This window comes from Pseudophryne corroboree, chromosome 4 (assembly GCF_028390025.1).
Source record: "Pseudophryne corroboree isolate aPseCor3 chromosome 4, aPseCor3.hap2, whole genome shotgun sequence".
Classification (NCBI taxonomy): Eukaryota; Metazoa; Chordata; class Amphibia; order Anura; family Myobatrachidae; genus Pseudophryne; species Pseudophryne corroboree.
The window spans coordinates 119,452,174-119,475,354 of record NC_086447.1 but is presented as its reverse complement, the minus strand read 5'-3'; the positions used below and the strand labels follow the sequence as shown (position 1 = coordinate 119,475,354).

Genomic DNA, 23,181 nt, shown 5'->3' with positions numbered 1-23,181 from the left:
CAGTAACTTGGAATCCTCCAAGTCCCAAGTAGCCGCAGGCACCACAATAGGATGGTTCACATGAAAAACTGATACCACCTTAGGAAGGAATTGGGAACGAGTCCTCAATTCCGCCTTATCCATATAAAATACAGATAAGGGCTTTTGCATGACAAAGCCGCCAATTCTGATACACGCCTGGCCGACGCCAAGGCCCACAGCATGACCACTTTCCACGTGAGGTATTTTAGCTCCACGGATTTAAGTGGCTCAACCCAATGCGACTTCAGGAAATCCAACACCACGTTGAGATCCCACGGTGCCACTGGAGGCACAAACGGGGGCTGACTATGCAGCACTCCCTTAACAAACGTCTGAACTTCAGGCAGTGAAGCCAGTTCTATTTTGGAAGAAAATCGATACAGCCGAAATCTGGACCTTAATGGAACCCAATTTTAGGCCCATAGTCACCTCTGACAGTAGGATGTGCAGAAATCGACCTAGCTGAAATTCCTCCTTTGGGGCCTTCCTGGCCTCACAGCACGCAACATATTTCCGCCATATGCGGTGATAATGGTTTGCGTTCACTTCTTTCCTAGCTTTAATTAGCGTAGGGATAACTTCCTCCGGAATGCCCTTTTCCTTCAGGATCCGGCGTTCAACCGCCATGCCGTCAAACGCAGCCGCGGTACGTCTTGGAACAGACAGGCCCCCTGCTGCAGCAGGTCCTGTCTGAGCGGCAGAGGCCATGGGTCCTCTGAGATCATTTCTTGGAGTTCTGGGTACCAAGCTCATCTTGGCCAATCCGGAACAATGAGTATAGTTCTTACTCCTCTCCTTCTTATTATTCTCATTACCCTGGGTAAAAGAGGCAGAGAAGGGAACACATACACCGACTGGTACACCCACGGTGTTACCAGAGCGTCCACAGCTATCGCCTGAGGGTCCCTTGACCTGGCGCTATATCTTTGTAGCTTTTTGTTGAGGCGGGACGCCATCATGTCCACCTGTGGCCTTTCCCAACGGTGTACAATCATTTGGAAGACTTATGGATGAAGTCCCCACTCTCCCGGGTGGAGGTCGTGTCTGCTGAGAAAGTCTGCTTCTCAGTTGTCCACTCCGGGAATGAACACTGCTGACAGTGCTAACACATGATTTTCCGCCCATCGGAGAATCCTTGTGGCTTCTGCCATCGCCATCCTGCTTCTTGTGCCGCCCTGTCGGTTTACATGAGCGACCGCCGTGATGTTGTCTGACTGGATCAGCACCGCCGGTGTTGAAGCAGGGGTCTAGCCTGACTTAGGGCATTGTAAATGGCCCTTAGTTCCAGAACATTTATGTGTAGGGAAGTCTCCTGACTTTTCCATAGGCCTTGGAAGTTTCTTCCCTGTGTGACTGCCCCCCAGCCTCGAAGGCTGGCATCCGTGGTCACCAGGACCCAGTCCTGTATGCCGAATCTGCGGCCCCCTAGAAGATGAGCACTCTGCAGCCACCACAACAGCGACACCCTGGCCCTTGGAGACAGCGTTATCCGCCGATGCATCTGAAGATGCGACCCGGACCACTTGTCCCACAGATCCCACTGGAAGATCCTTGCATGGGACCTGGCGAATGGAATTTCTTCGTAAGAAGCTACCATCTTTCCCAGGGCTCACGTGCATTGATGCACCGACACCTTTATTTGTATTAGGAGGTCTCTGTCTAGAGACGACAACTCCTTGGACTTCTCCTCCGGGAGAAACCCTTTTTATCCTGTTCTGTGTCCAGAACCATACCCAGGAACAGTAGACGCGTCGTAGGAACCAGCTGCGACTTTGGAATATTCAGAATCCAGCTGTGCTGTTGTAGCACTTCCCGAGATAGTGCTACTCCGACGAACAACTGCTCCCTGAACCTCGCCTTTATAAGGAGATCGTCCAAGTACGGGATAATTATTTCGGCCATTACCTTGGTAAATACCCTTGGTGCCGGGGACAGACCAACGGCAACTTCTGGAATTGGTAATGACAATCCTGTACCACAATTTTGAGGTACTCCTGGTGAAGAGCGTAAATAGGGACATGCAGGTACGCATCCTTGATGTCTAGTGATACCCTGAAATTCTCCAGGCTTGCAATAATCGCCCTGAGCGATTCCATTTTGAACTTGAACCTTCGTATATAAGTGTTCAAGGATTTCAATTTTAGAATGGGTCTCACCGAACCGTCTGGTTTCGGTCCCACAACATTTTGGAATAGTAACCCCGGCCTTGTTGAAGGAGGGGTACCATGATTTCACCTGCTGGAAGTACAGCTTGTGAATTGCCGCCAGTACTACCTTTCTCCGAGGGCAGCCGGCAAGGCTGATGTGAGGTAACGGCGAGGGGGAGTCGCCTCGAACTCCAGCCTGTATCCCTGTGATACTACTTGCAGAACCTAGGGATCCACCTGTGGGCAAGCCCATTGGTCCCTGAAGTTCCCGAGACGTGCCCCCACCGCACCTGTCTCCACCTGTGGAGCCCCAGCGTCATGCGGTGGACTCAGAGGAAGCAGGGGAAGATTTTTGATCCTGGGAACTGGCTGTCTGGTGCAGCTTTTTCCTTCTTCCCTTGTCTCTGTGCAGAAAGGAAGCGCCTTTGACCCGCTTGCTTTTCTGAAGCCGAAAGGACTGTACCTGAAAATACGGTGCTTTCTTAGGCTGTGAGGAAACCTGAGGTAAAAATTTTTCTTCCCAGCTGTTGCTGTGGATACGAGGTCCCAGAGACCATCCCCAAACAATTCCTCACCCTTATAAGGCAGAATCTCCATGTGCCTTTTAAAGGCAGCATCACCTGTCCACTGCCGGGTCTCTAATACCCTCCTGGCAGAATGGACATTGCATTAATTCTGGATGCCAGCCGGCAAATATCCCTCTGTGCATCCTTCATATATAAGACGACGTCTTTAATATTCTCTATGTTAGCAAAATATTATCCCTGTCTAGGGTATTAATATTATCTGACAGGGTATCAGACCACGCTGCAGCAGCACTATTTATGCTGAGGCAATTGCAGGTCTCAGTATAGAACCTGAGTGTGTATACACAGACTTCAGGATAGCCTCCTGCTTTTTATCAGCAGGCTCCTTCAAGGTGGCCGTATCCTAAGACGGCAGTGCCACCTTTTTGACAAACGTGTGAGCGCCTTATCCACCCTAGGAGATATCTCCCAACGTGACCTATCCTCTGGCGGGAAAGGGTACGCCATCAGTAACTTTTTAGAAATTACCAGTTTCTTATCGGGGGAACCCACGCTTCTTTACACACTTCATTCACTCATCTGATGGGGGAACCAAACACTGGCTGCTTTTTCTCCCCAAAAATAAAACCCCTTTTATGTGGTACTTGGGTTCATGTCAGAAATGTGTAACACATTTATCATTGCCGAGATCATGTAACGGATGTTCCTAGTGGATTGTGTATATATCTCAACCTTGTCGACACTGGAGTCAGACTCCGTGTCGACATCTGTGTCTGCCATCTGAGGTAACGGGCGTTTTTTGAGCCCCTGATGGCCTTTGAGACGCCTGGGCAGGCGCGGGCTGAGAAGCCGGCTGTCCCACAGCTGTTACGTCATCCAGCCTTTTATGTAAGGAGTTGACATTGTCGGTTAATACCTTCCACCTATCCATCCACTCTGGTGTCGGCCCCACAGGGGGCGACATCCCATTTATCGGCCTCTGCTCCGCCTCCACGTAACCTTCCTCATCCAACATGTCGACACAGCCGTACCGACACACCGCACACACACAGGGAATGCTCTGACTGAGGACAGGACCCCACAAAGTCCTTTGGGGAGACAGAGAGAGAGTATGCCAGCACACACCAGAGCGCTATATAATGCAGGGATTAACACTATAACTGAGTGATTTTTCCCCCAATAGCTGCTTGTATACACATATTTCGCCTAAATTTAGTGCCCCCCCCCTCTCTTTTTAACCCTTTGAGCCTGAAAACTACAGGGGAGAGCCTGGGGAGCTATCTTCCAGCTGCACTGTGAAGATAAAATGGCGCCAGTGTGCTGAGGGAGATAGCCCCGCCCCTTTTTCGGCTGACTTTTCTCCCACTTTTTCATAGATTCTGGCAGGGGTAATTTATCACATATATAGCCCTGGGACTATATATTGTGAGGATTTGCCAGCCAAGGTGTATTATATTGCCCTCAGGGCGCCCCCCCCCCCAGCGCCCTGCACCCATCAGTGACCGGAGTGTGAGGTGTGCATGAGGAGCAATGGCGCACAGCTGCAGTGCTGTGCGCTACCTTGTTGAAGACAGAAGTCTTCTGCCGCCGATTTTCCGGAACACTTCTTGCTTCTGGCTCTGTAAGGGGGCCGGAGGCGCGGCTCCGGGAACGAACACGAAGGTCGGGTCCTGCGATCGATCCCTCTGGAGCTAATGGTGTCCAGTAGCCTAAGAAGCCCAAACTACCTCCAGTTAGGTAGGTTCGCTTCTTCTCCCCTTAGTCCCTCGCTGCAGTGAGTCTGTTGCCAGCAGATCTCACTGTAAAATAAAAAACCTAAAATATACTTTCTTTCTAGGAGCTCAGGAGAGCCCCTAGTGTGCATCCAGCTCAGCCGGGCACAAGATTCTAACTGAGGTCTGGAGGAGGGTCATAGTGGGAGTAGCCAGTGCACACCAGGTAGTCCTAAAGCTTTCTTTAGTTGTGCCCAGTCTCCTGCGGAGCCGCTATTCCCCATGGTCCTTACGGAGTCCCAGCATCCACTTAGGACGTCAGAGAAATTAAAGTTTTTTAATGACCATGGCCCTCATTCCGAGTTGATCGCTCGCAAGGCGAATTTAGCAGAGTTGCTCACGCTAAGCCTACGCCTACTGGGAGTGTATCTTAGCTTCTTAAAATTGCGACCGATGTATTCGCAATATTGCGATTACAAACTACTTAGCAGTTTCAGAGTAGCTTCAGACTTACTCGGCATCTGCGTTCAGTTCAGTGCTTGTCGTTCCTGGTTTGACGTCATAAACACACCCAGCGTTCGCCCAGACACTCCCCCGTTTCTCCGGCCACTCCTGCGTTTTTTCCGGAAACGGTAGCGTTTTTATCCACACGCCCCGAAAACGCTGTGTTTCCGCCCAGTAACACCCATTTCCTGTCAATCACACTACGTTCGCCAGAGCGAAGAAAAAGCCGTGAGTAAAAATACTATCTTCATTGTAAAATTACTTGGCGCAGTCGCAGTGCGAATATTGCGCATGCGTACTAAGCGGAATTTCACTGCGATGCGAAGAAAATTACCGAGCGATCAACTCGGAATGAGGGCCCATATAAGGAGAAGCGTGTTTTAGTAAGTAAGGGAGGGGACGAGCGGGGGAAAAGCAAGTGGTATTCTGATCCTCATTACACGTAAGCAGTGTGTAACTATTCAGATAGCTAAACCTTGTCCATCTCTCAATGCACAGACGATGAGATTTCTGGAACTGTAAACCTTTTATTAATACAGACTGGAATGATTGTCCATATAATATAGGTGTAGTTCTGCAGAATAAATCACTGTACTTGTAACAAATAAGAGAATAAACAGGGCACGGAAATAAGATATAAGTATCTGGGGTAGAGGAGACTTTAACACAGCTTGTCAGCAACTCATGCACAGATAACGGAGTAATAACAAAAATGGAGGATCTAACAACACTTTGACCTGTCACATGGCAAAAGGCAGCTAAGCATAGACAAACAAATCAGAAAGATAACATGGATGCCTATTCGGAACAGTATGAACATTTTCAACAAGATGTGATGGACTTTGAACGTCGTTATCAGGGGCAATACAATGAGAGTATGATGGGGGATTATATTTGGGGGCTAATACGGGAAAGTCCATACAATCACAGAAGAAATACGAAAAATATTCATTTCTAAACTTTTTTCATATATTCTTTTACAGTAGTTGTTTGTTTAAAAAAAAATGTAAATAAAAGTAATTCAAATTCATAACAAAAGATTGTTTTATTTTTACATACAATAAATAGGGACTTAAAATCCGTAATTTCTTTCTGATAGCTACAAAAGCAAACTTTTTTGGGTAAAACTACAGTATTTTTTCTTTAATTAGTAAAGTGGAAGAAATAAAAATCAGATATACAGAACCAAGACTCAAAATTCATGTAGACCGGTGTTATCGGCGGACTGCGGATGCGCTGCGATTGCACTGCACATGCGCCAAGGTACTTTTGTAGTGACGCTTACTATAGTAACAGGCCGCTGATTGGCTGTGTTCCCCGCATCTGCACCGATGCTGCACGTGTGTACGCAGTTGCTGACAGTTTGCGATGGCTCCTTGGGTGTCTGTTTTCATTTCTGGGTGGCCACATACGTAGCTCACGTTTTTCAGCAAGTCCGTAGCCTAAAAAATGCATACAAACTGGAATCAGCCCTTAACGCGGTTCTGTGCCCACTATAGGCATCAAAACAAATAAAATTAATTTATAACGCAGATTAATTTTCAGCATTTCTATTGTCAGTACTCAGCAAAAGTACTGACAGCTAAAACTGTCACCACAGTAAACTGTTATATCTCTCTTCATATTCAGATTAGCATGAGTGTGAGCTGTCATCTTTTGCTCTGCCAAATATAGTAAAGGACAAAATATAGGACACGCCCAGAAGACTGCTAGCATTTTTAAATGGCCGTGCACAGGGGTGGTCTTCAGGTTGCCGGTGGCCGGGGTCCCGGCAACCACCATACCGGCGCCGGAATCCTGACCGCCGGAATACCAACATCTTTTTCCCTCTTGAGGGTCCACGACCCCCCTGGAAGGAGAATAGATAGCATAGCGAGCGCAGCGAACCTGCAAGGGGCTCATTTGTGCTCGTCCAGCTGTCGGTATGCCGGCGGTCGGGATTCTGGCGCCGGTATGCTGATCGCCGGGACCACAACCGCCGGCAAACTATACTACACCCGTGCACAGCAAGGTTCCTCCTTCCACCTTACAAAGATTTCCTTTCCACCACTTATCTTGCTTTAACAAAGTCTTACATGTAGTAACTGATGCCCTCCTGTGTATTACTTTTATAATGAAAAGGGAAATATTAAACCGTCAGGTGACTGTGACATAGACGTTATACTGTCTGTTTAACCACTGCTTTCTTTCTGGGTGTGGTATTGAAAGTCAACCACACTTAGGTCGACCACTATTGGTCGACAGTAACTAGGTCGACAGGGATTCTAGGTCTACAGGGTCTCTTTTGACCCGTCAACCTAGAACATGTCGACTTAGAGACCCTGTCGACCTAGTTACTGTCGACCAGTAGTGGTCGACCTAGACACTGTCGACCTAAGTCTTCTTGACCTAGAGACTGGATACCTTTCTTTCAAGTGACATAACATAGCAACTACTAGAACCCATGCCTAATTAGTATATACAGTATTCCTTAATGCATCTGGAGTCTGGGAAAATGTTTATTCAAAATGATACATTTTCAATAGCAAAACCAGCCCTGGAAAACATCACATCTCAGGAGAGTCCTGGTATTGGATAAGTGATAACAGTTGGAGACACCTGAATCTTATGTCGCCGTCATACTGTAAGCCAGGCTTTTTCAACCAGTGTGCCGTGGCACACTACTGTGCTGTGACCAGTTGCAAGGTGTGCCGCGGAACCAGAGCAGTTTCCTGTACCTTCAGAGTGAACTGTTGTCCCGGGCTCTTCTTAGAGGATCAGTCATGCTCCAGCCATGATCTATGCCTTGAAGACACAGCGGTGTGATATCATAGGTCACGGCCGCCGCGTCTCACCACCCAGCCAGCCCACCCGCCTGCATACACATATTCCAGTTCCTGCCTGCACCCACAGCTTTGCTTGCCCACCCACTTCCACACCTGCCCGACCACCCGCTGCTCAGTATTCACAGCACTGCACTATGAACCACCCCCGCCACTGAGGAACAGGGAGGAGGCCAGCTGACCGGTAGGGGCTAATATTTGTTATGTTATTTCTCCTGTGGGGAGCAATAGGATTTATGGGGGGAACAATGTGAATAATTAATGTGGGGAGCAATAGGATTTATGTGGGGAGAAATGTGATTGATTTATGTATGGAGCAATAGGATTTATGTGGGGAGCGATGTGATTGTTTTTTCTGTGTAAGCCAATGTATGTGTGGATATTTTTTTTTTTTTTTTTTTTTTACTGTGAGGGCCAATATGCGTTTTTTGTTTTTTTTCTGTGGGGAACTGATGGTGTGCATTGGCAATTTTAAAATATTGGGGGTAATTCTGAGTTGATCACAGCAGGATTTTTGTTAGCAATTGGGCAAAACCAAGGGGGTAATTCCAAGTTGATCGCAGCAGGAAATTTTTTAGCAGTTGGTCAAAACCATGTGCACAGCAGGGGAGGCAGATATAACATGTGCAGAGAGAGTTAGATTTGGGTGGGGTGTGTTCAATCTGCAATCTAATTTGCAGTGTAAAAATAAAGCAGCCAGTATTTACCCTGCACAGAAACAAAATAACCCACCCAAATCTTACTCTCTCTACATATGTTATATCTGCCTCCCCTGCAGTGCAGATGGTTTTGCCCAATTGCTATCAAAAATCCGGCTGTGATCAACTTGGAATTACCCCCATTGTTCGGTGTGCCGCGACTAAAAAAAGGTTGAAATTCACTGCTGTAAGCATATATTTTACAGAGGGTTGAGGTACGAAATCCCGGCTGATCCCTACCTCTATAGACAACATAGCCCTAACACAACCCTCCCGCAGCCTAACCCTATCCTCCCCCTCCTGCAGAATAACACTAACTGCCCCCTCCTGCAGGCTAACTGTAACCTCCCCTACCCCCGCAGCCTATCCGTAACCTCCCCCACCTCACCCTAACCCTCCCACTAGTGCTTAACCTCACTACTTATGTCGGCGTCTGTCAGGATTCTGTCCGGCGGAATTCCGCTGTTGGACTTTTGACTGGGTGGCTCTTGACTGCATCCAGTTTAACACACCTTAGTGCAGGGGTGGCCAGCCAGTCAGAGGCAAAGAGCCAGAAAAGATCCGTAGTAAAGGGGAAGGGCCACTGTCATGCGCGTGCCGTAGGCGCGTGCACAAAAAAAACTAGGGGCGTGGCCTAGTTTTCACAAAGCCGCAACCCATTTTTGTGCGCACACCTTTCGGTATGACATTTGTAGGAGTATGACCTTGTGTCATAGCCCCGTTTTTAGTCATGTTGTACAGTGCCACATACATATAATGCCCCAGTACAGTGCCACATACATATAAAAATGTAAAAAATGGGTGCCTCTACAGTGCCAGATACATGTATGCCCCCACAGTGCCAGATACATATACCCCCCTCCACAGTGCTAGATACACATATGTCCACACAATGCCAGATAAATATATGCCCCCAGTGCCAGATACACATGCCCCCACACTACCAGATACACATGCCCCCACAGTGCCAGCTATGCCCCCAGTCAGGGCCTTCTTTTTGTATGGGCTCAATGGGCTCTTGCCCAAGGGCCCCAGGAGTAAAAGGGCCCTAGGCTGATAGCTGAGGGTCCCCTCTTTCCAGGGGTACCCGATTTTTGAAAATCGGCCTTGGGGAACCAGAGATATCTGACTTCAAAGCAGTGGTCCCCATCCAAGCCTGTTAATTGCTCTTCGAAGCCAGATATCTCAGGTTCTGTCTGACTTAGAGTTTTTTGAGGGTATGTTCCAAAAGATTGGACTCTCCCCTTTCGGTGGTCACTCGCAGCTTGTCTCTACTATGCCCAGAACCAGAGATATCAGCCTTCAAGCAGCTGGTCCCTGCTCCAGCTCCACATGCCTAATGTGCAGTTTTATATTTTTGTTGGTGGATTGCTCTGGCTTCTGAAATCTGATGTCCAAGTCCCCAGTATCTCCTGAAATGTGGGACTTTCTAGTTTTTTTTTTTTTTTTTATCCCATTAAAGCTAAGAAATCTATTTCCAGGAACTGGAGATATCTGCAGACAAGCAAGCTGCCCTCCCACCTTAAAATTACGAATTATAAGCCCACACCATACTTGCCTACTTTTGAAAAAGCATTTCAGTGAGATTGTGAAAGTAACAACTAAAAGCGCGGACGCGTACTGCAACATCGGGGAGGCGTCTTATGAAAATTACTTAGATCCAAATGTAAATGAGCCCCAAATTTAGTAAGATTTATTTGCTGAAGAAAAGACACTGATATTTTTCAGGATTTGTTTGTGTATTGTGATTTACAAGAGGTTCCAATGTAGGGAAATGGCACTGATGTTCCCATTTGAATGTATTTATCTCTTTTTTCTTTTCCCCCCCAAGAATGTAATAGCTACAATGAGGATAAGGTGCAATCAGGGAGATTGCTGGACTATTCAGGGAGTGAGGGAGATTGCTTCTATTTCAGGGAGTCTCCTGCAGAATGAGGGAGGGTAGGCAACTGTGGCCCACACTACTATTGACCCGTCCCCTACGCATTAAACACCCCCTACCACCCTGGAAGTCATGTACCAGGGCCCCTTATTTCAGCCCAATGTCCCCTTCTACAGTTTAGTGTTCTCCTTCCCGCCCCATCTGTGCAGTAAAGGAGTAATTAGCAGAAATTACTGCTCCAGGTTCTACATGCTGAGCAAAAGATAGAACCCCCCCTACCGCCCGCGGGACATCAAAGCTGCCGCTGAATGCACCCTCCACCCCTACCACTGATGGGTGGGTAGGGGCCCCAGTGCATTGCTGTGCCCAGGGGCCCACACTGCTGTTAAGATGGCTCTGCCCCCAGTGCCAGATACACATGCCCCCACAATGCCAGCTATGCCCCCAGTGCCAGATACACATGCCCCCACAGTGCCAGATATGACCACAGTGCCAGATATGCCCCCAGTGCAGATACACATGTCCACACAGTGCTAGCTGTGCCCCCAGTGTCAGATACACATGTCCTAACAGTGCCAGATATGCCCCAGTGCAGATACACATGCCCCCACAGTGCCAGATATGCCCCCACAGTGCCAGATATGCCCCAGTGCAGATACACATGCCCCCACAGTGCCAGATATGCCCCCACAGTGCCAGATATGCCCCAGTGCAGATACACATGCCCCCACAGTGCCAGATATGCCCCAAGTGCAGATACACATGCCCCCACAGTGCCAGATATGCCCCAGTGCAGATACACATGCCCCCACAGTGCCAGATATGCCCCAAGTGCAGATCCACATGCCCCCACAGTGCTAGCTGTGCCCCCAGTGCAGATCCACATGCCCCCAGTGTTAGCTATGCCCCCAGTGCAGATCCACATGCCCCCACAGTGCCAGCTATGCCCCCAGTGCAGATCCACATGCCTCCACAGTGCCAGCTATGCCCCCAGTGCAGATCCACATGCCCCCACAGTGCCAGGTATGCCCCCAGTGCAGATCCACATGCCTCCATAGTGCCAGCTATGCCCCCAGTGCAGATCCACATGCCACCATAGTGCCAGGTATGTTCCCAGTGCAGATCCACATGCCCCCACAGTGTCAGCTATGCCCCCAGTGCAGATCCACATGTCCCCACATTACCCCCCCCCCCCCCCTCCAAGTGCTGCTCACCGTTGTGCTGCTGCTGTGAGGGGAGGGAAGCGCAGCGTGAGCCTCTCCTGTTCCTCTGACTCCGTCGGCGGTGTCTATCTTAAATTCAGTGCCGGCCCGTGAGCCAATCAGAGCTTGCGGTCCGGCAGCCAATCAGGAGCTTAGCTGCTGGACCGCGACCTCTGATTGGCTCATGGGCAGGCACCGCCATAGGAGTCACAGCGGCAGGAGAGGCGTGCGCTGCGCTCTCCTCCCCTCTCCTCACACGCCGGAGAGACCTTAGATAACACACAGCAACTTCTAAGCCTTAGAAGTTGCAGTGTGTCAGGCAGCGGTGGCCGGGAGCGGATCGAGCCGCATGCGGAGTAAGAAAGAGCCGCATGCGGCTGGAGAGCCGCGGGTTGGCCACCGCTGCCTTAGTGGATGCAGGGGATTAAGTAATTACAGCAGGGGATTAAGTCCGACTGCCCAGTCTCAGTTAATCCTATTAAAGGTCAAGATAAACATGGACTCATCTGTATGTATGTTGCATTAAATATATTTATATATGTTTCAGACTCTTAATATCCCATTCATACCAAAATCCCAGGTCCAGCCAGGTTACTAGACCTGATTTATTGCTGGGGCTTCTTCCCTGCCAGCGCTTGGAGTTTATATATAATTTCTAATTCCCAGTGAGCCGCCTCTCTATATGGTGTGATCCGTTCACACTGCCCCTTAACCTGGGTCCTTCCCGGGACCAACCGAGCTCACTACCCGGGTTTGATTCCCGGGTCACTGTTTTATGGGTTATTGCAGTGGTGTGAGAGGGGTATAAGTATGTATGTTTGAGTATGTATGTTTCAGCATGATGTACGTGTATTTTTCAGAAACCTGAGTACATATATCTCAGTACTGTATGTATGGGCCTGACTCCGAGTAGGGCGCAGATGGCATCATTAGTGTGTTCCCATACACAGTCGATCTATGAATATATGCTAATGCCGCAGACCCGGGTATTTGTACAAAAGTGCCCACTGGCAGCGTCTCTGATCCACCACTTGCGTACAAATGTGCACCATTAGTCACACATCAGTTGCACCTTCAGCCTTCACAACTGTGTACAACAACGCGGTTGCAGATGCAGACACGCCCCCAAAACAGTTGTGACAGGCCTGCATTTGGCAATACACCCGTTACCTCTCAGAAACGCTCACTACCTGTCACTCAATTTGCAAATAAATCCTCATTGTGCCCGCCATCGCTAATCAAGTGCTGTGCAGTGTGACTCATACGCAGGCACCGTACAAAAACAAACACCTAAGTATGTGTGATTCACTGTGTATGTTTCAGACACCTAATTATATATGTTTCAGTATATGTAAATGTGTGTGTGTGTGTGTGTGTGTGTGTGTGTGTGTGTGTGTGTGTGTGTGTGTGTGCGCACTTGTTTATATATCCTAACGGGGACAAGGGCCAGACAGCACACCAACACTGGCGGGACCTCCGACATGGTGGGGACCTAAAATGAGGTCCCCATGAGTCTGACCCTGGGAGGTGATGGGGGAGTCATGTCTCAACTACCCAGCATACAATTCTCGCAAGTCCCAGAGAATCACGTTTACCAGACTGGAATGGGTTTCGGTGTGTATGCAATGCAGAGTGTGTTTAAAGCAAATACTTCCCCAGCAGCGCTGTGGAGCATTCCCCGAATAATCTCCGGTGCTGCGGTGCCACCGGGGGGGTTAGGGCGGCCTGCTCGCTCCGCTCCGGTCGGGGGACTTGGCCCGGGGCGGGGGACGGGCGCGGGACGGGCGAGGCCCTAACCCTCGCCCTCCCTCGCTCGCCAGCCAGCAAAGTCCCGGCCGGGGACTTGGCCGGAGGCACCCCGTCCGCCCGGCGCGTCAGCGCCTCCGAGCACGGCAGAGCGCGGAAGGGGGGTCTTTCCCTGGTCCGCCCGGGGGCCGACGTGGACTCCCTGGCCGGGCTTAATAGTCGGGGGCGGGTCCACCGGGAGGGGAGGAGGGGCCTCGGGCCGTCTGGACGGGAGCGAGTCCGGGCCTCGCCTCCTGCCCGTCCCCGGCCGGGTCAATCCCCGGTCCGTGCGGCGGCTCCACGGCCTGGGCTTCCCGTCCAGCGGAGGACACCCCTACTCTCGCCTGATCTTCACCCGGCGAGAGCCCGGGCCGCGGAAGCCGGAGAGAGCCCGGGCCGCGGAAGCCGGAGGGAGCCCGGGCTGCGGAAGCCGGCTGGAGCCCGGGTTGCGGAAGCCGGCGAGATCCCTGGCTGTTCTTCTCTTCCATCCATCCGTCCGTTATTTCATTTGCTGTCTGTATGTACGGAGCCCGGGCCGCGGAAGCCGGAGGGAGCCCGGGCTGCGGAAGCCGGCGGGTGCCAGGGCTGCGGTAGCCGGCGAGAGCCCGGGCTGTTCTCATCTTCCATCCTTCCATTTTTTCATTTTCTGTCTGTATGTACGGAGCCTGGGCCGCGGATGCCGGAGGGAGCCCGGGCCGCGGAAGCCGGAGGGAGCCCGGGCCGCGGAAGCCGGAGGGAGCCCGGGCCGCGGAATCCGGAGAGAGCCCGGGCCGCGGAATCCGGAGAGAGCCCGGGCCGCGGAAGCCGGAGGGAGCCCGGGCTGCGGAAGCCGGCTGGAGCCCGGGTTGCGGAAGCCGGCGAGATCCCGGGCTGTTCTCCTCTTCCATCCTTCCATTTTTTCATTTTCTGTCTGTATGTACGGAGCCTGGGCCGCGGATGCTGGAGGGAGCCCGGGCCGCGGAAGCCGGAGGGAGCCCGGGCCGCGGACTCCGGAGAGAGCCCGGGCCGCGGAAGCCGGAGGGAGCCCGGGCTGCGGAAGCCGGCTGGAGCCCGGGTTGCGGAAGCTGGCGAGATCCCTGGCTGTTCTTCTCTTCCATCCATCCGTCCGTTATTTCATTTGCTGTCTGTATGTACGGAGCCCGGGCCGCGGAAGCCGGAGGGAGCCCGGGCTGCGGAAGCCGGCGAGAGCCCGGGCTGTTCTTTTTTTTTTTTCCTTTCATTTATTTCCCCCCCACCAGGGTGCGCCGACGAGGGGAGACGCCTCCCCGCCGCCGCCGTACCGGACACATCGCAAATTCACAACGCTGGATTATTATTATTATTATTATTTTTTTTACGCGGCCAGCAGGGGGCGCCGCGCGCGCGGACTGGCGCTCGTGAACACTGCATTTAAATCGGTGGTGTGTTTTTGTCTTTTGCCTGTTTTTTTTTAATCTCAATCGTGTATTCCCTCGGCTGGCCAGCGGGGGGCGCCGCGGCGGGGACACGGGCGGACCGGGTACATTTCATCTGTTTGGGGCGAGTGCTTTTTTGAATTTTTTTAATCTTTTAGTCTCGTTCCGTTCTTCCCTTCAACTGGCCTGCGGGGGTGCCGTGCGCGCGGACCGGCGTCCACCCCTGGCCGCTCCGGGGCTTTGCATTCAAATGGGTGGGGTGTTTTTCATTTTTTGCCCTTTTTTTTCACTTCCCCCCTCTCAATCGTGTATTACCTCGGCTGGCCAGCGGGGGGCGCCGCGGCGGGGACACGGGCGTACCGGGTACATTTCATCTGTTTGGGGCGAGTGCTTTTTTGAATTTTTTTTATCTTTTAGTCTCATTCCGTTCTTCCCTTCAACTGGCCTGCGGGGGGGCGCCGTGCGCGCGGACCGGCGTCCACCCCTGGCCGCTCCGGGGCTTTGCATTCAAATGGGTGGGGTGCTTTTCATTTTTTGCCCTTTTTTTTCACTTCCCCCCTCTCAATCGTGTATTACCTCGGCTGGCCAGCGGGGGGCGCCGCGGCGGGGACACGGGCGGACCGGGTACATTTCATCTGTTTGGGGCGAGTGCTTTTTTGAAATTTTTTTATCTTTTAGTCTCGTTCCATTCTTCCCTTCAACTGGCCTGCGGGGGGCGCCGTGCGCGCGGACCGGCGTCCACCCCTGGCCGCTCCGGGGCTTTGCATTCAAATGGGTGGGGTGCTTTTCATTTTTTGCCCTTTTTTTTCACTCCCCCCCTCTCAATCGTGTATTACCTCGGCTGGCCAGCGGGGGGCGCCGCGGCGGGGACACGGGGGAGGGTTCATCCGGGCGGACCGGGTACCTTTCGTCTGTTTGGGGCGAGTGCTTTTTTGAAATTTTTTTCTTTTTATTTTTGTCATCCCTTCGACCGGCCAGCGGGGGGCGCCGCGCGCGCGGACCGGCGGGGCCCGGGGCCCTGCGTCCCACTTACTTTCGCCCGACGGGAATCGTTTCTTTTGTTTTTATCCGAGAGGACACACGGAATCTGCACCCCCCGCAGTGGCGTCAGGCGGCCACCGGGGGGCGCCGCGGCGGGGATCAGGGGGGCGCCCGGGAGCCGCCTGCCCGTCCGCTGGGCCAAGGGGGCCGGGGCGGGTCACGCGCCGCCGTTCCCCCCCAATCGTCTCGCTCCGAGCCGCCTCTGGCCACCGGGGGGCGCCGTCGGGTGGTGCTGGGGCGCCCCCGCCGCCCGCCGCCTCCCCCCGCACGCGTCGGGCCTCCCCGGGCCGGGGGACGCGGCCGGCGAGCGTCGGACTCCAGCGCGGAAGTGTCGCGGATGAGTGCGGACCGGGGCGCCCGCGGCCCAGCGGCACTTCCAGGGGCTCGGGGAGGAGATGGTTGAAGCCTGGGTGAAGCGCGCCCTCGGCCGTCCGTGTCGCTACCCGCCGGAGAACACCTCCGCCGGATCAGTAGGTACCAACGAGGCGAGCGAGAGAGCCGGGACTCTGTCCGGGGCCGAAAAGCCTGTTTCCCTGGAGCTTTTGCGAAAGGACCCGTGACAGAAGATGCGCGGAGCTCAGAGATCAGCATGGGCAGGGCCTTCTTGCATCCGATTTTGCCCAGGCAGGGCTCCAGGAACCGGGTTACAAAAAGCAAAAAGCCCTGGAGCTCAAATAAAAGGTTTAGTGACAAGATAGCCGTGGAGCTCCGATAACAGCATGGCAGGACCAGGATGGGGCCTATAAAGGGTCCACGGCGGGCATCCGTTGGAGCCCGACGTACGGGCCGGGCACGTCTCCTTCTCCCCCGGAGGCAGCGCCCCCCAGCGGGCCAAATCGGGTACTGCAATTTGTGGAAGTTTCGCCGATGAGTGCGGACCGGTGTGCCTCAGGCTGGGAGGCACTTCCAAGGCCTCGGAGAAAAATTGCAGGGCGCACCGCAAAAGTGTCGCGCGCGCCTCCCGTCCCACTACGTCCGAGAGGACTCCCTGAGCGAGATTTACAGGTGGCGGATGGATTACGGTATGGAAACAGTGAACCAAATGATTTTTGGAGCTCCGGCGAATGGGTTTGTGAGAGGATAGCTGTGGAGCTCCGATATCAGCATGGGCAGGACCATCTCCCCGATGGGGCCTATAAAGGGTCAAGATGGGTGTCCGTTGGAGCCCGACGTACGGCCTGGGCACGTCTCCTTCTCCCCCGGAGGCAGCGCCCCCCTAGCGGGCCAAATCGGGTACTGCAATTTGTGGAAGTTTCGCCGATGAGTGCGGACTGGTGTTCCTCAGGCTGGGAGGCACTTCCAAGGCCTCGGAGAAAAATTGCAGGGCGCACCGCGAAAGTGTCGCGCGCGCCTCCCGTCCCACTACGTCCGAGAGGACCCCCTGAGCGAGATTTACAGGTGGCAGATGGATTACGGTATGGAAACAGTGAACCGAATGAAAATTACTCTTTTCTTTCAGCAACCCGATCGATGTGGCACCCCGCGCCCCGGCGGGGAGGGACGATCGCTCGGCCGGAACCCACGGGTCTCGGCCGGCTCCAGGCGAACCCGACCCTCCCTCTGCCCACGGCGCGCCCGGAACCTCTCGGCCCGGAGAGGGCGTCCGGTCCCCAGGGTCCGCCCGATCGCTCCGGTTTCCGGAGCCGGGCGGGCCCCGCACCCGTACCCCGTGCGGCGCGGTCTGCTCCGTCCGCCGGCACCCGCAGGCGTCTGATGCCGCCAGGGGTGCCGGGGAAGCGTCCCCCTCGCCCAGCGAAGGGCGCTCGCCCCCAGACCCCGGCGGAGCACACGATTTCCCAGGAACTGAATGAGCGTCGCATCGAGATCCAAGGATGCGGCCAGCCCCGATGGCCGCTCCTTGCAGCCCCAGAAGAGGGCCCTGCGCGCCGCCCCCGCTCCGGCGAGGCGGTCGCACGGAAGGGTTTGCCTGCCGGACTTCCCCCGCCGTGGACGGGAGGGCCGGACGGGGCGGAGGTCAGAGCGCGAGAGAGCGCGGGAGAGGAGCCGAGTCTGGCGGCAGGGCGAGAGAGAAGCGCAGACTCGGAGCGAGACCGTCCAGGAGACGCAGGGAGAGCGGGAGGTGCTTTTCGGAGGGAGCCGGCGGAAGCCGCGTTCGCCCGTGCGCCAGACGGTGGCATCCCGGAAGGGCGATGGAGCCTCGCGAGGTGGAACTTCTTTACACCCTTTCACCCCCCCCGGGACAAGATGAAACCCGTCAGGTGTAGATCGGGATGAGGTGGGGCTGGGGGCAGTTGCTGCCGTCCCAGCGAAAAAAACCATCCCCCAGGACGGCTTGCACAGGTTTCCTATCGAACGGGTTGTCGGGTGAGGAGAAAACAGGCGAAATCTAGCGTGGTGATGTTGCCCCTCCCCGGGGTGTCCGCCCGACGGTGCGGTGGCGGCCGGGCCCCGCCGTCCACTCTGACTCCGAGCTTCCCAATCGGCCCTGACCGGGGACGGCCGTCCTCCTCCTCCCGTCCCCATATTTTCCGAGTGCCCGCTCGGCTCGAGACCCGCCCCGGTCCGCCCTGCCGTGCGTCGGTGGACGGAGCCCGGTCCGGCGGACCCTCCGCTTTCGAGACGGTGCGCGCCGCGGCCCCCGATGTTCGGGCGCGCGCCGGCCGATACCGAGAGCTACCTGGTTGATCCTGCCAGTAGCATATGCTTGTCTCAAAGATTAAGCCATGCACGTATAAGTACACACGGCCGGTACAGTGAAACTGCGAATGGCTCATTAAATCAGTTATGGTTCCTTTGATCGCTCGACCCCGTTACTTGGATAACTGTGGTAATTCTAGAGCTAATACATGCCGACGAGCGCTGACCCCCAGGGATGCGTGCATTTATCAGTCCAAGACCAATCCGGGGGTTGCCGGCGGGTCGGCCCCGGCCTCCCGCCGCCCCCGGCCTCTCTGGCGACTCTAGATAACCTCGGGCCGATCGCACGTCCCCGTGACGGCGACGACGCATTCGGATGTCTGCCCTATCAACTTTCGATGGTACTTTCTGCGCCTACCATGGTGACCACGGGTAACGGGGAATCAGGGTTCGATTCCGGAGAGGGAGCCTGAGAAACGGCTACCACATCCAAGGAAGGCAGCAGGCGCGCAAATTACCCACTCCCGACTTGGGGAGGTAGTGACGAAAAATAACAATACAGGACTCTTTCGAGGCCCTGTAATTGGAATGAGTACACTTTAAATCCTTTAACGAGGACCCATTGGAGGGCAAGTCTGGTGCCAGCAGCCGCGGTGTGAGGAGTCTGTTTACTATTCTCCAGAAGATCCATGAGTAGGCCAAAGCCTGGGCTTTTCCTAGGGGAAGTTCCCCAGAAATATGGAGCCTCCTGGGGCTGCTTCCCAGGAGAGTCCCCTGCCTGCCGGGCCTGGCCCTGGCCTTCCCCCTGATCCACCTGGGGGCAGCGGCAGAAGGGGAAAACCGTGTAGTAGTGATATGGAAAGCAGTATACCGGCTGCAGATTTATTGGAAGCACTGCTAGACGTGGAAGGAACAATAACTGCAGGAGAAAGGTCAGTGACTGTGGGATATCATGCTCAAAAAGTGGATAAAGAAGCAAATGTTTGTGAAACCCCTGTGGCTCTGTCGGGAGGGCGACCGCTGATTTTCCCTAGCAAGTTGGGGGTGCCTGTTGAGTCCACTATAAGCATTGTGGAAGCTACAGGGAGCGTGGAGCCTGTAATCCCAGTGAGTGTCCCTACGGAGGTAGAGGAGCTGCCTATAACGGTGGATAATGTGTGTTTGGAAACTACAGTGACAAGCGAAATAAAGCCTGTAGTTAGTGACTGTCAGCACCTTTCTACTGATCTGCAGTACTTAATGGGTATTGGTGAGCCTTCTGCGGCTGGCATGAATACAATAGGAGAGCAGAACCCAGGCGATGGGGGTGCCTCATCTATGAATCTGCAAACTGCATTTCCTAGCAATGGTGATCTGGTTGCTGAAATGGGATGCACACTTGTGGGAGGTTCTGCAGCAGCTGCAGTGTGCAGTGTTCCTATGAACTTCTCTGAGGAATTGCTGCAGGCTGAAAAAGACATTATAAGGCTAAAAAAAGGTGTGTTAGCTAAAAGACAGAAGCGAAATAGAGCCTTTAGCAGCCAAAGGCCGCAGTTGAAAATGGAATTGGAGCAATTGGAGAGAGAATTAGAAGATAAACTGTTTTTACAGGCTGGTTTGCAAGCTAAAATGACTGCAGCATTAATACCTGAGGGAGAGGAATTGAATGACAGCCAGCTTCCACCAAATCCTGTGGTTAGTTGTAGTGATGTTTCTGGTGATTCTAACCCTGTTTTGGAACACATTCGCACACTAGAAGAGGATGAAGGGCCTGGATCATGCAGTGTTGTTCAAGATGCTATTGTGGAACTGCCCTCAGGTGTCTCTGATAACACTGATAAAAGACAGGTGGTCTCTTATTCAGCTGAGGCAGTAGCTGGGACAAGTGTGCAAGTGAAGAGAGTCTCTGTGACTAATAAAGCCACTGAATTAGGAATGTGGCAAAGATATGCTGCTAGAGAGGCAAAGAAAGAGAAAAAAACACCTAGTAAAGAGGGTAAAGAAGCTGATGCTTTAATTAAGGAGCTAACTGAAGTTATAAGGCAAGCAACAGCTAAAAATATCACTCAGGTATCTGGTGGGTCTGCTCCTGGGCCGGCAGGTGGTGCTGCAGTTGCCCCTTGTGCAGTAGGTTCGCTTGCTGTGCACCCGGGTGTGACCTCTTATTCCAGGGTGTTGGCAGGTGGTTCAGGAGGTAACAGCAGAGCCCCTGGTGGAGGTGGGATGATGGGGGTGCAGCCCGTTAAGAGAAGGAATGCAGTACAGTTGAAGTGGCAGAGCAGTGACCCTCCCCTTCTAGGGTAGATTTTTTAAAGCAGTTTCTCAGTTTGGGGTTTGTTGCCTCAGACCTCTACGCCTGTATTCATCCGGTTAATTCCCCTGAGTATGACATTAGTTTTATTTCATACAATGGTTTGCAGGCGTTTTGGTCTGTATGGGGGGCAGCAAAGACCCAGGGTCCTTGGGCTAATTATAAAGCCTTAGCCATCACATGTAAGGAGACTGTTAAAATAAATGTCCTGGTAAGGAATGAATCTCTGGACCCAGCTGATATCTCCTTCTGGCTTCAGAGGTTTGTACAGTCAATGGAAACACCATTGACCAAGGTTCCTGGGTCAATGGGGGTATGGGCTGGAGCCTGGTCAGCAGTTGTAAAATTGAGGCACAATGTGCATATTCCTTCTGCAGCATATATTGGGGCTGACAGGATACAGTGCTTTTACCCCGGTCAGCCCCGAATGTGCCACAAGTGCGGCGATTTTCGCCATGTAAGCCGTGATTGTACAATAGTTAAGTGCACCAGGTGTGATAAAGTGGGTCATGTTGCAAGAGAATGTAATACCATCAAATGTAACCTCTGTGGGGTGGAGGGTCATCCTTATTATAAGTGCCCAGAAGCATTCCACAATAAAAGCTTAGATGAAGAGATGGTAAGGGTGGCGGCTAGAGTGGAGGTTGAGGTATTGGGAGATGGGGTGATTAAGGAGGTTCCCCAGGGGCCTGAGTCATGTGTTACAGGGCCCAGTAAGGAGGGTGCTCAAGGTCCGGAGTCGGTACAGGTACCTGGGTGTGTAGAAGATCCCTTTATAGTAGTAGGGGGTAAAGGAGGGAAGAGGAGGATGAAAGAGAAAAATATAGAGGGCTGGCCCATAACCTTCACCAATAGGTTTTTTGCTCTTGAGGAGATGGATGAGGATGAAGGGGATATTATCCGGCAGGATAATGGAGAATTGGTCCTTAGGCCTAAAGAGCAAAGGAAAAAGAAAAAATCTAGGGCTGTGTCCCCATCTTTGGGACAATTAAAGGTGTCGCTCAAGTCAAAGGACAAATCTAAGGGGATGAGTAGTGTAGGTGTTCCAGCTGTGGCCCTGGAGGATTTTCTAGTTGAGAGTGGATATCGGGGTCGTAGACGGGGTTTGGTGGAGGCTCGGGCGCCTATGCCTCTGGAGGTTGTTCGGGTGGGGGGGGTTCAGGCCCCTTCTAGCCAGGATGACCTGCTGCCTGAGCTTTCGATGGCTCCTGGGGTGTGTGGGTCTGACCCTTCTCCCCTTCTTGGTTCAATCCTGGGCCCCCCATCTGGATCATTTCCATTTGGGAGTTCTGCCCCGGTAGTGGCCCCAATCCCTCCCGTTATAGGGGATGGGAGTACAGGTTTAGTTTGTTTAAATCCATCTTCTATCTTGCCCATGTCAGGGGGCGGTGGTTCTGGGGAGGCATCTGTTGCTGTCGTTGTTGGTGATGGTGTGTGTATAGGAGTAAGTAACACATAAGTGAGTGTTTGGAACAATAATAGGGTGCCTACTAGAACCCTGAAGGATGGCTCTCCAGCCTATTAGGGGTGCCACCATTAATGTGGCATCAATTCTGTCCGAACGAGCTCGTTATTTGGCCTTTGATTTTTTCAACACGCTTGAGGTTGATTTTTTATTTTTGCAGGAGACTAGAGTAGGCAGGCTCGCGGATCTTCACAAGGCTAAGGCTGAGTGGAGACGTGGCCCCTCCTATTGGTCTCTTGCGGCCGAGCCGTACGGTGGGTTGGCGGTTCTTTTTACCGGCATGGTAACTGTCCAGCGGGTTATTGATCTCCAGGTAGGCAGATGTATGGTTTTGGATGTCAATCTGAGGGGGCACGACCTGCGCCTAATTAACATTTATGGTCCCCAGTCCAAGTGGGACAGGAAGTGCCTCTTCAGAGAGATAAAACCATATCTTTTTTCAGCCCGGCAAGTCATCTTTGGTGGTGATTTTAACACCATTACTAGGCCAAAGGACAGGGGAGGCTCAAAGACGACCCTTGGCTATGACTCAGTTTTTTTAAATAGCATGGTTAGACAGGCAGGGATGGTGGATGTGCACATTAGACATTCACCAGACCTCACGGGTTTCACTTTTTATAGAGGTAGGTGTAGGACTAGGATAGATAGATTTTTTGTTAAGGAGAATTTGAAAACCTTGGCACCTGTGTTGAGGCCAGTAGAATTCTCTGACCACATTTGTCTGTGTGTATCCTTGAATACCTCAGAGTCCCCTCAGAAGGGACGGGGCCTGTGGCGTTTGAATTCTCAGCTCTTGGAGGAGGAGGGGAACAGACAGTCTTTCAGAGACTTCTTTGAATGTCAGGAGTCACTGTTGGAGGCAGGCTGGAGTAGGTCCGAGTGGTGGGAGGAATGTAAGAAGCGGACCCGGGGTTTTTTCCGCAACCTCGTAGCCAAGCGTAACTTGTTAAAACTGCGTACCTACCAAGCCTTGAGAAAGAAATTGGACTTCCTGATTTCTGGGCAGGGAGATGGTGGGGAAATCTCCCGGGTGAAAGCGAAGATGAAGGAGTTACAATACAACCGGTATGATTCCTTGGTTCTGGAGAGGGAT

General features: G+C 52.9%; 1 long non-coding RNA gene across 1 annotated transcript; it reads right to left on the bottom strand.

Moving 5' to 3' along the window:
• Positions 1–5,937: 5,937 nt before the first annotated feature.
• LOC134911154 (uncharacterized) lies at positions 5,938–20,184 on the bottom strand. Its single transcript, XR_010176360.1, has 2 exons — positions 19,961–20,184; positions 5,938–6,353 (listed from the first exon to the last, which is right to left on the bottom strand). It is a non-coding gene; the product is annotated as an uncharacterized LOC134911154 (long non-coding RNA).
• Between the last annotated feature and the right edge of the window lie 2,997 nt (positions 20,185–23,181).